Source organism: Tenebrio molitor, chromosome 7 (genome assembly GCF_963966145.1).
Source record: "Tenebrio molitor chromosome 7, icTenMoli1.1, whole genome shotgun sequence".
NCBI lineage: Eukaryota > Metazoa > Arthropoda > Insecta > Coleoptera > Tenebrionidae > Tenebrio > Tenebrio molitor.
Genome location: NC_091052.1, coordinates 20,435,537 through 20,447,824, shown reverse-complemented (window position 1 = coordinate 20,447,824; position 12,288 = coordinate 20,435,537). Strand labels below are relative to the sequence as shown.

Below are 12,288 nucleotides of genomic sequence, written 5' to 3'. Positions count from 1 at the left end.
AAATAATAACGAAATTAAATGTGAAATTAATGATCACCAAATTGAAATTATTAACGAATTTCATTGTCAAAACATCGATGTAAACAATGAAAATGCGAGTAACTTACACGTGATCAATAATAAAAAGTAAATTTAAAAAAAAATTGTATTTACTTAAAATACATGAAATTAGTCAGGCAAAAAATTATTTTCAAGCGATTGAAAGTCGCCTTTGCTTTTTCTCTGTAGAAATGGTTGAAGTGGCTTTTTTTTTGTAACCGGATTTGAAACACTTCAAATCTTAGGAGTTGAAATGTCCCCAGGCGGCTGGACCGAGTCAAATCTGAAGCGAATACTTAATAATTAAATTATTAACAATAATTACATAAGTGATGGTAATTTTTTGATAATAATTTTAACTAGATGCACGAATCTTTGTTGCTATAGAAATCTCACGAGTGGACGAAATCTTAATAGCAACAAAGATGAGTGCTAATCTAGTTAAAATTATCGAAAAATTTAACATCACGAATGTAATTCGGCGTGATTATTTTTTAAACTATGTCAAATCTCAAAAGCGAAATCTGAATGGTACTCCATAATGCTGAATTTTTAATGTTTATATTGAGACAAATGGCTGCACTACCTTAACAACGAAAACATTGTCGCGGTAATTACTTAACTACTAGCAAATAGTCAGTGTAATTTTGATGCTATTGGTCGATTTGAAATTTTTCCTCATTACGATTGGGTGACAGGACTGTTTAAAAAATAATCCCTATTAAAAAAAAAGCCTCTAGGGCCGGTTGCACCAACATGAGTTAAATTTAACTACAGATTAAAATATACGAAAACATTGTTGTAACAATAGGTAACTAAAGTAACGAAGCATTTTAACCTACAGTAACTTTAACTGGCGTTGGTGCAACCGTCCCTAAAAAGGCGAAATAACGAAATTATTAGCCTATATTTAACCGGTGCCACTGTGGTGTAACATGAGTCGCCCGTGCACTATGACAAATGTCAAAATCATAAAATAGCAAGATGGCCGTTCAACGTTAAAAAGTAAACTTTAGATTTTTGGAGGCTTTACTAATATTATTGAACCTTCATGTAGGTACTAATAATATTGCAACAAGAGAACTAGGAATTACAACAATTTACAACAAGCTGAACGTTTATTTATTTACAATTGCAATCTGCAAAGAAATATATGTAGGGAAGACCGGGGTTGGTTGTTAGGTACGAGTACATTGTGTTTAACAAGCTCGCTTTTGGGAGGAGAATGGAATCCTGCTTTCTGGATGTTTATGTTAATTATTGGCTGACCCATGTTCTCATGTATTTGCATGGCAATAGAGGCAGTCGTTGGCAGGTGAGTTCAACTTTTGTGTTTTCATGTCCTCTGAGTAAATACTAAAAGGTCAACTCTTTGTTTCATCCCAAGTACGGTTCAACTCTGACATAACTGGTAATTTTCTTGAACAAACATTGACGAATGGAGAATATTTTCCATGTGATTATTATGAAGGTTATGTAGAAATGGCTGTTTGAACTTGAAAAGTACATATGGGGCTGGTTGTAGCAGTCTTAGTGAGTGAACAGTTTACTCACTTTTGATCCTGTTGACAATTTAACATGATGAGGAATTACAAAAATAAGACGGCTAGAAGTAGAGTCTCGGAGGAAATTTACCATCTCTCGTGGCCGTTGAGGTTCTACAGAACAAAAGATCGCTTCGCAAAGTGGCTAAAGTGTTCGAAGTAAACTTTATGATGCTGCCAAGGTTTTGTAAAAAAAATGAAAAATAGAGGTAAGCTGCGGTGACAATAATTGAAATTAATGTTTGTCAATAATTCTGAGTTATACAGTGCCAAATCCTAAGGTCGGCTATGTCAGAAATCGGCAGGTTTTTCCTCATGCCATGGAAGAAGAGCTGCCAAACTACCTGATCGAAGCTTCCAAGATGTACTTTGGTCTTTTAACAAAAAAAGTGATGAGACTAAGCAACAAATTTGCCGTTAAAAACAACATAACGGTGCGTGAAGAGACTGGCTTGAGAATAACATGGCATCGGCTAACTGGTTAGGTATCTGTGTTTATCAAGCGCCATCCAAATTTACCTTTACGAACTTCGGAACAATTAGCCTTAGTCGGACCACCAGTTTCAACGAAGAAAACGTCAACAAGTTTTTTGATTTGCTACACGAAGTAATGACCCGCTACCATTTTGAATGTCAAGACATCTACAACGTTGATGAGACTGGAGTAACAATCGTACAAGGACCAGATAAATCATCACCAGGAAAGGAGTCAAATAAGATGGATTCATTACCTCTGCTGAAAGAAGTACTTTGGTGACATTAGCTCTAGGAGTCAACGTCAGTGGAAATGCAGTTCCACCTATGTTCGTGTTACCACGTAAAAATTGCATGGAACATTTTGTTTCGAATGGTCCCCCAGGCTGCATTGAAACGGCAAATAAATCTGGTATTTTGTGAATTTTTTGAAAGACTTCCTCAAACATCCGAGGTGCATTAAAGAGCGATCAGTATTGTTGATTTTCGATAATCATGATGTACACCTTCCCTTGACCGTTTCGCGCTCTGTAGGGAAGCTGGAGTTATAATTCTATCACTGCCACCACATTGCTGACAGCTCAACCTCTCGATCGATCGGTTTATGGTCCCTTCAAGAAATACATAAACAGCATGTCCGATGCTTGGATGCGCAGCAATCCAGGAACACAATGAGTATCTATCATATTCCAGGAGTCGTAAGAGATGCTCTGCCCTTAGCCATTACCCCCAAGAAGGGAGTTTCTGGAATTGGGCGGTGGAATCGACACATCTTCACTAATGGCAAGTTTCCGACGAGTGCCGTGACTGACAGTCCATAATCTAAATGCTGATAACGAAGAAAAGAACTATGATCAAGAAAGGAACAGTGACGAAGAAGAAAGGAATGGTGACGAAAAAAGACACAGTAACCAAGAATGAAACGGTGACAAAGAAAGAAACAGTGACAGAAAAAGAGATTATGATGATTCGATTGTCGATGTACATCAAACGCCGCCCCATTCGTTCATGTCATTTGTAGATGTGTAAGGCTTGGCAGACAATTTGAAGAGTCATTTCAGCCGCGAAACGTATGAAAACCAGAAAGGGCCGCAAGAAACGGAAATCGGTAATACTGACTGACACTCCGAATAAAAATGAGCTCGAAGAACAGCAAACGATGAATGCAAAAAAAATGAAACAGTTGCTGAAATCTAAAGGAACAAAACGAAAACGAAAAAAAAGCAAACAGGAAAGTCGAACAAGACAAATACGAAGCACGAAGACAGGGATGAATCAAGTGGTGGTGACATGACTGACATTGCTTAATTTGTCGTAAGCCGTACACCAATTCGAGGCCTGGTGAAAAGTGGGTAAAGTGCAGCAAGTGCGGGTAATGGGCCCACGAAGAATGCACAGATGGTACGATTGCGATATTTCGATGCCAGAATTGTAATTGTAATTCGGACTAGGCTTTTATTTCAGATTTTTTTTAGACCTAAAAAAATTCGTATATTTTTTCGTGATGATTTTGAAACGTAACTGCCATGTTTGACATGTAGGGTACGGTTCAGTCACTATGCAAGTGGATGGTGTTTCTCTCTATCAACATAAAATAGTAGTTTATTTAACTAGTTTCACTCGCGTTTTGAACTGGCCCACTCATGCCAAAAAAGGCCCAATTTACACACGAACGAGTTGAATACAAGGTTTTTTTGTTCGACGAACCCCTTAAAGGCTCCAAATCGCTTAAAATCTTTAAAATTAGCTTGACGTTTCGTCTTGCCAAGTTGTGACATTTAGCAAAATACGTTAACATAGGAGAAAATTCTCAAATTCTGACAGTGTCGAAAAAAAATTTTTTAAAATAAAAACTGAAAATTGTAACAACCAACACCGGTCTCTCCAATATGTTAACACCTGAAAAAAATACCGAGCGATCATTTAAAAAATAAATCGAGTTTGCTTTGGAGCCTATGCTATAGCATGGGTTGCCATAGGTAACACGCCGACTCGATTTATTTTTTAATTGATCGCACCGTATATCTATTACAAACGCACAAATAAAATATTGAAATAATCTCTCTTAACGGGTACGGGAACTCAAAACTTGACCAATACTAGTTTTGTGCATTTTGCATAAATACATCCATACTAGTTTAGTTGACTTAAATGCGCAGAATTAATGGTGGACTACTTTACCAAAATAATAATTTCTACTGTTGACAATTTTCAAACACCAACAAAACTAGTAGTGCTTTTTTATATGTATACTGGGTGCCCCAAAATTCGCGGAACAGCTTCGCAGTACGTTGTTAAGTAGTTATTTAAATATCAGGTAAATTCTATGTATCCCAAATCCATGATCCCAATAGTCTGCAAACATTTTATTTTTATTGTATCCATGGAAATAAGAGAGCAAAATAAAAGCCATGTTGCCGTACATTATTTGAGGTAGAACGGATATAAAATTACTACTTGGAAAAGTTAGAAATAATGAAGAACATAATTGCAAACCTGATACAATCGGTTAGAATTATTATCCCACTGGCTAGTAAAAGACAAATAGTCAAAATGTTTTTTTATATTTAAAATAAATGAGATCAAAGTTGCACCTTGTGCGCCCTCATATCTTCAAATATAAGAGGTATAGAATTTTTAAATTATTTTTCTAGTTATTTTCTAACATGAGTTGACATTACCCCATTGAGTTGTTCCGCGAATTTTGGGGCACCCTGCATACACAAAACCAGCATTGGTCAAGTTCTGGTTCTTTTCTTTGGTTTGTTTTAATTCCAATTTTTCTAATTCGACAAAGATAGTAAGCTTCCAGTAGAATCGAAAGAGCGTTTGAACATTTTCATACCACGCTCATTGATTACCCCACCGCCCAGATTTCTGTTTCCTCTGTTGTGTATTTGCTGTACAGAAATGAAAGCTTCTAGTGAAACCCTGGCACATTATGGTTTAATTTCCAGTTTTATGTCAATTTTATTTATTGGTTGTTTAAAAATGGTCAGGAACAAGAAATAATCTAAGGTGATCCAAGTCAACAGATGTAGTCTGTGTGGTGGGAGCTAATCAAACGATCATCATAAAATTGTCTTAGGTTATTTAACGTCATCTGAACTCTATGAGTTGTTGCCCCATCTTGCTGGAAATAATTATTATGTACGTCATCGTGGCGAAATTGAAAATGATGAATTCTTCCGAAATGTTCGGATACCTAACAACTGTGACAGACTTTTCAAAGAAAACGGGTCCATTTAATGTTTATATTCCATTTTTTTAATAGATATATAGATTTTAAAAAAATGGGCTTTTTTGCACTTCCACACGCTTTTTATGTGAATTCACCTCCATGGAATTCACATATTCCGAGAGATGAAACCAAGCTTAATCGCTGAAAATGTATAAATTCTGAAGATCATTGTTTACTGTCTGATCGCGGTGATCGAACCAGTGACAATAAAGTCATTCTCTTTTTATAATCCCCTGAAGTCGTGACTCAAGTTCTTGGAACATGGGCATTTTATAGGAATATAACATCAGGTCTGTCTTAACAATTTTCAAAACATGTGCAATATCACAAGGCCATTTGTTGTGAATATCTTCGTAAAGACGTCTGGGGGTCATCATTCATTATTTGTTTCCCATTTTCAACAGTGTCGGGGGTTCGTTTCGTTGATGTACTTTATATTTCCTGATTTTTTTCTTGATGCTGTCGATTTTACGGAATCATTTTAACACATAAAGAAGTGTGTTTACAAAAAATATACCTACTTCAATTACAGCAACATCACGAAATTATCGAAGCCTCAAACACTCAATCACAAACGAAAGTGTAATCTTAAAAAAAGGTTTTTGGTAATCGAAAAACCAACTAGCGAAATTAATTTAGGTATAACATTAAAGGTACCGTACCTTCAAATAAATTCGAGTAAATTCAAATAAATTAGAGTAGTAGGCTGTGATTTTATTATGAAGTTGGCAACATACAATTTTTAAATACAGCACAGCATTGGCATTTGAAAGCACACGACACGTATTTATTCTGATCGTGACATAAGACTATTGACAACTGTCAGTGCTAAAAAGTCTACCAACCGTTAATAAACAAAATACACAGCCTAGTCTAATTCCGAATTTATTTGAAGGTACCGTAGTTGAAATAAGTTTAAGTTATGGCAAAACTGTCACAGAATTTAGGTAACTCAGAATACAACACATTAAGCCAATTCTATTTAAAAAATCACTAGTATAAATCTTTGAATAGTCGAATAATTCAAATATTCGAATACTTAACTTAATTTATTCTAATTTATAATTTTTAAATAAGAAAATTTAAATTAAAAAAACACGTTGTACGAGTATATTAGAAGTTTATGGGTAGGTAACATAAAAAATACAGTATGAAATAGCTATTTGTGCAATAAGTTAGGAAAAAACACTTTTCCTACGAATTGCACACATGATTTTTTCTACTGGAGTTTGGAAAATACATAAAATTTGGATATATTTAATATACTATTAATTATTTCTAAATTAAAAAGCGAAATCAAAATTGTTCTGCTTTCGTTACCATAGACTAGAGAAACAATTTATTAATGAAAAATTGTGAAGGCGTTTAAGCTTTTGTCTCAATTAAATACCAGTTTTTACGTTACGTATCCCAGGAAACGACCAAAATTGCACTTTTAGTGTTGAAATATTATTTATTTTTCACTTTAATATAATTGCATGATAACTCCTAGGATACGAAATACGTAAACATGTCCATAACAACCGGGGAATAAAACAGGGCGTAATAAGAATAAGTGGGCGTAATAAGAATAAGCGGGCGTAATGAATTCATCAAGATGCCTATTTTTTTTTTTTTTAAGAACACGTATAGTGAAAAATAAAATCTTGTATGCACCACGGCGTCACCGAGTGATTACGCCCATCGAACGATATCCATCTCTCGGGCTAAAACCCTCGAGCTGGATTCATCGTTCTCCGGGCGTAATCATCGTTGTAACGCCCTTGGTGCATAAATAGCTATTCCGCCCTTAGTAGGAAATTTCTCACTTTTCCTAACTCAAATTAGTATTACAATGTTGAAGTTTTCCAAACTCTAGTAGAAAAATTATTTTATAAAGACAAAATGTCATTTTATGTTAAAAGACGCTCAACTTTTTGGTCCAAGCAATGAAAAGAAAACAAATACAAAGTGAAAAAAAAAACGTAGTTATATCAAAGTCCTGTGGAATTCGAGTATTCTGGGTGCCCCAAAATTCGCGGAACAACGTAGTAGTACGTTGTTAAGTAGTCATTAAGGGATCAGGTAAAAATGTTTAAAAAAATCAATCTTCTTTTTTGTAGAAGATATGGACCTATTCGTTACACTAAATGTGGCAACATTTAAAAACATTCTATGCATCCCAATAGTCTGCAAATATTTCATTTTTGTTGTATCCTTGGAAATGAGAGGGAAAAATCAAAGCCGTGTTGCCGTACGCTATTTGAGGTAAAACGAACATAAAATTACTACTTGGAAATGCTGGAAATAATCCAGAAAATAATTGCAAACCTGATCACAATCGTTCAAAATTATTAGGCCACTCACTAGTAAAAGACAAATAGTCAAAATCTTTTTTATTATTTAAAATAAATGAGATCAAAGTTGCACCTTTTGGGCCCCCATATCTTCAAATCTAAGAGGTATAGAATTTTTTAATTATTTTTCTCGTTATTTTCTAATATGAATTGACATTAACTCATTGAGTTGTTCCGCGAATTTTGGGGCACCCAGTATTTGATTTTTGCCGCTCTGTAGCATATTGTGGCAGGTACCAAATAGAAAATCAGAGGTTATGTAAGTCTATTGATGACAGGTTTTTAACAAAGAATTCACAACTGACGCCAAGGTTTAATAATTTGACATTTGACTGTTGACATCTGATTTGATGGCTTCAACGGCTCGACATTGTTCGTCACAATAAAATTATAGATCCTCATAATTCCACAGCCACAGGACTCTTGATATACTTTCTATAGACACTTTGTATAGTATTTTTACTCCCAATAGAAATATGATTAAAATCTTAAACAGTTACAGGTAAGAAACCGGTCATTTTTACCCGTTGGGTGTCACCAAATACACTTCGTGACAAAATTATCGAATCAAAACTAAAAATGCTTAACAATTTCAAAATAATTTGTGTACCTAAAGCGTTGTATTTTTCTTTAGTGGAGGATTTACCTTTTTTGTAACTTATGCGTTCATAATTATGTAAATCTTAGACTTAATTTCTTCGTAATTTATTAAAATATGCAAACGCGACCTACTAACCCAAAACTTTTTTTTTTTATTTTATTGAAAATTTGCTTTCGATATTGTACTGGTGTTACAAACCTGTCAGATTTCTGTCAGAGAGAATAAAAATGCCCTTAAATAAATCTCAGGTAGCTCAAATAGTGGTACTGGCACAAGAGGGATATACTCAGCGACAACTTGCTGAAAGGTCTCAAACTTCGCAGTCAGCTGTGTATAGAGTTCTTTAAAGATATGAGGAGACGGGAACGTACACTAGACGAGCTGGACAAGGTCGTAAAAGGAAAACGTCGAGACGAGAAGATTATTTTTTGTCTTTACAAGCTAGAAGAAAGCGTTTCGTCACTGCGCAACACCTCCGAAACGATCTTCAGGTGACTACATGGACTGTTATTTCCAGCAGAACTGTTTTAAGACGCTTGAGAGAGATGAGAGAGTAATTTAACGCATAGAAACCCAGCAACTGGTCCACAAGTAAATCCAGGACATCGTATGGCTCGTCTAAATTTTGCTAGAGAACACAGAAATTGGGACCGCGAATGGCACAATGTTCTCTTTACCGACGACTTGCGATTTTGTTTAACTAACAATGATCGACGTAATCGTGTGTTTAGGAGACCGGGCGAACGCTATAGTCATCAAATTGACAATTTTGGTGGAGGTTCAGTTACGGTATGGGGTGGTATAAATTGGACGGGTCGTACTGAACTTGTTGCTGTTGTTGGAGCTAGCATGACCGGCCAGAGATATAGAGATGACATTGTTATTCCCTATATTGCAGAATATGCTCACAATTTTGGTGCAGGTTTTGTGCTAATGCACGACCTCATATTGCCAGGATTGTAATAGACGAATTAAATTACGCCAATATACAGAGGTTGGATTGGCCAGCTCGAAGTCCGGTTCTTAATCCCATCGAGCATCTATGGGATAACCTTGGACGACGAGTAAGAAGATCACCAGTGCCCCCGCTGACTCTACAAGAACTGTCTAACTTGCTAATTGCAGAATGCCAGCTAACGCCACAAGAATACATACAAAATTTAATTTCAAGTTTACCAAGGCGGATGGAAGCTTGTATTACCGCCAGAGGTCGTAACATAAGATATTAGACTGTTTTTTAAAATTGTTTTGAATTCATGTTTTATCGTTTTTGGTGTTACAAGTTATCTTTTTGTCCCGTTTGGATTTTAAAAATAAAATCTATGCTGAGTAAAGTTTTATTTTTATCAGATAGGCTCTCAAGCATATTATGTGCAAAATCCAAGTTCATAAGCCCAATAATTTTAAAGTTAGAGAGAAATAAATTCTTGATTCGATAATTTTGTCACGAAGTGTATTTGGCTAAGGTTATTTAACACTCCACCATACATTACCGGATGGGGTGCTTTAAGATCTATTTCTTTGTTGGTGTGATTTATGATTTTAGTCAATATTTCTATTCGGGGTAAAAATACTATAAGTAGGTACAAAAGACTCAGATTTCATGTGCATTTGTACTCATTTAGAATTCGAATAATTGGAATATTCAAATAACTCAAATATTCGAATATGATTCTAATTATTATTCGAATACTGGCATCTCAGGTCTAATTTTTATGTTTGTGTAACACTGGTATTTATTGGAGAAGATCACTTCCTTCCTGTTATAACAGAAAAAATAGAAGACATTTTACAAAAAAAAAAACAATTTCACCAGTTCTGACTTAATGATTAATAATAATGCTTTGTTTATCGAGTGAACTAGCAGCGATCAAAATTTGTGGAAGGGATGAAAGAGCCTAATTTATACATATCCCCCTCACCTACGATATGCGATTATAGGAAAATTTATTGTTTAACAAACATACACAATAGTAGCAGAACTTTGATATTATGTGAACAGGCTATAACTATAAAACTTTTAAAGACAAACAGTGAGGTTATATTTAAAAAGCTGATCCGTGCTCTGTAATCCGTGGTGCGCTCGCAATCGACTCTCCAACGCCTACTTTAAGGATAAATTTAAATGAACACCCGATATGTCTTAATGAACTATAGGCCGTGCCAAACCCAAATAACCACCACCTGTTGAATTATGTTGGTGAAAACAAAATTACACTAAGTGTATAATGGCAATTTTGATATTACTAGGATGCTAGACGAATCAAATCTAAGTGTACAACGTTGCCGGTTGATTTTTTGGGTAGAATGCAGTGTTGGTGGTTATTTGGCTTTGGCAAAGACTATATGTATAATTGATAAGTTGGAAATGTAGGATTTGAAATAAGTACCACGATCAGCATTATGTAGGTATGTACCTATGCATTGTATGTTTATGGGTGTTTTTATTTTAATTTTCTGTATTGTGTTTAATGGCAACATAAACAATCACATAATTGACAACACAAATTGCTATTGATTGTCTGAAGCGACTAAATTCCCAGAAGGATACAAGGGAGTGGAAGCAAACAAAATATGATGAAATGTCCGGAAGTCCAACGATGTATGCAAACTGAGCCACGATAAGACCTTTAAAGCTTCATTTTGAATCTGCATTATTACATTTGAACCGGATTTAGTCTAAATTGAATCAGACCGTCCCGTATTTACTATGGATTGAAGATTCCTGTCGATATTATCATTGCTGTAGAAGAGAAAAGACGGAATTGAGAATTGCCAGTATTTTACAAAGAAAAGTAAACAAAAAGCCGAAAATAGTTAATTGTGAATTGAATTTCGCAGCCGTTGCCTTGACGACGGCCGTAAAAGTAAAAGTCATTTTTATATGTATTTATTATTACAATTACAACATATCTATCTGCATATTTCCGGTGTAATCTTACAAAATCTGGATTGGTTTTGTGTCAGGAACGGCGACTATTAGTACAACGTAGCATAACAGAACTTCACATACCTTCCACAATAAATAAATTCCAATAAATAGGTAAGCCAGTACCGGGTGTCCCATCACTTGTGTCCCGTAGGAAAATGACTTTAAAACTAAATTATATTTATATGAAGGTATTATACAGGGTGACTGACGAAAAACCTTTGACGCTGTATCTTACTTATTCTTTATCTGATTTGAATAAATGACACATCAAATGAAATAGTTCCAAAAACACTTCATTATTATCCTATTCGATATTTTTTTAGACATCTATTTTTTGACAGACGATAGCCAACTTTGTTTTTTCAAATTACACTCTATATATTTTTTTATTCGTTCTTATAAATAATCTTCTTCTGAATATTCTTACATTAAAAGAAAAAAGAAAAAATGTATTTTAAATGAAAAAAATTGAAAATCAAAAATCAAGTAATCAAATTTGCAAACAATACAAGAGCTATTCTAGTTGCTCAAAATTTCCTCAATGCTGTTGCAGACACTATCGACACCTTCTAGAAATGCCCACCTTTGCTCTATGAACACCCATTCGTCGTTCACCAAAATGATTTCAATGATTTAAAAATACAAAATTCATGCGTGCATTATGTGGTATGGCGCCGTCCTGATGAAATATGAAACACGGCTCTATTCAACACTGCTAATGGTATCTCATCCAGAAAATTGCTTATTTCGTTTGATAATAAATAATATAATATTTTGTTTGATTGAGACTGTTATCAATAAAAAAGGGACCCACTAGTCCATTCTATCTGTAAAAATGCCACACAAGTTAACACTAAATCGTCTTTGGAAATTTTCTTCCACAGCAACATTATAACTGTTTTGACAAATGAATACTCTTACTTTGTCATTTCGAGCATTTAGAACAAACTTTTCTCTTGTTTATTTTGGTCACTTAATTTTTAAATTTGGTACATTTACTCTTTAATTTCTTGACTTTTGTTTAATGAATGGGTATACCTAGTTCTTTGCATTTTTATATTCAGAAGACAAATCTCTACAATACTGAATTAAAAAAAATGTACAGTGCTATTTGAAAAAAA

At 34.7% G+C, this 12,288-nt stretch overlaps 1 protein-coding gene across 2 annotated transcripts in view; it reads right to left on the bottom strand.

Annotated features, from left to right (window-relative positions):
• Positions 1 to 12,288, bottom strand: part of LOC138135022 (putative zinc finger protein 66) — a 194,888-nt gene that overhangs the window by 17,229 nt on the left and 165,371 nt on the right. The window lies entirely within an intron of this gene.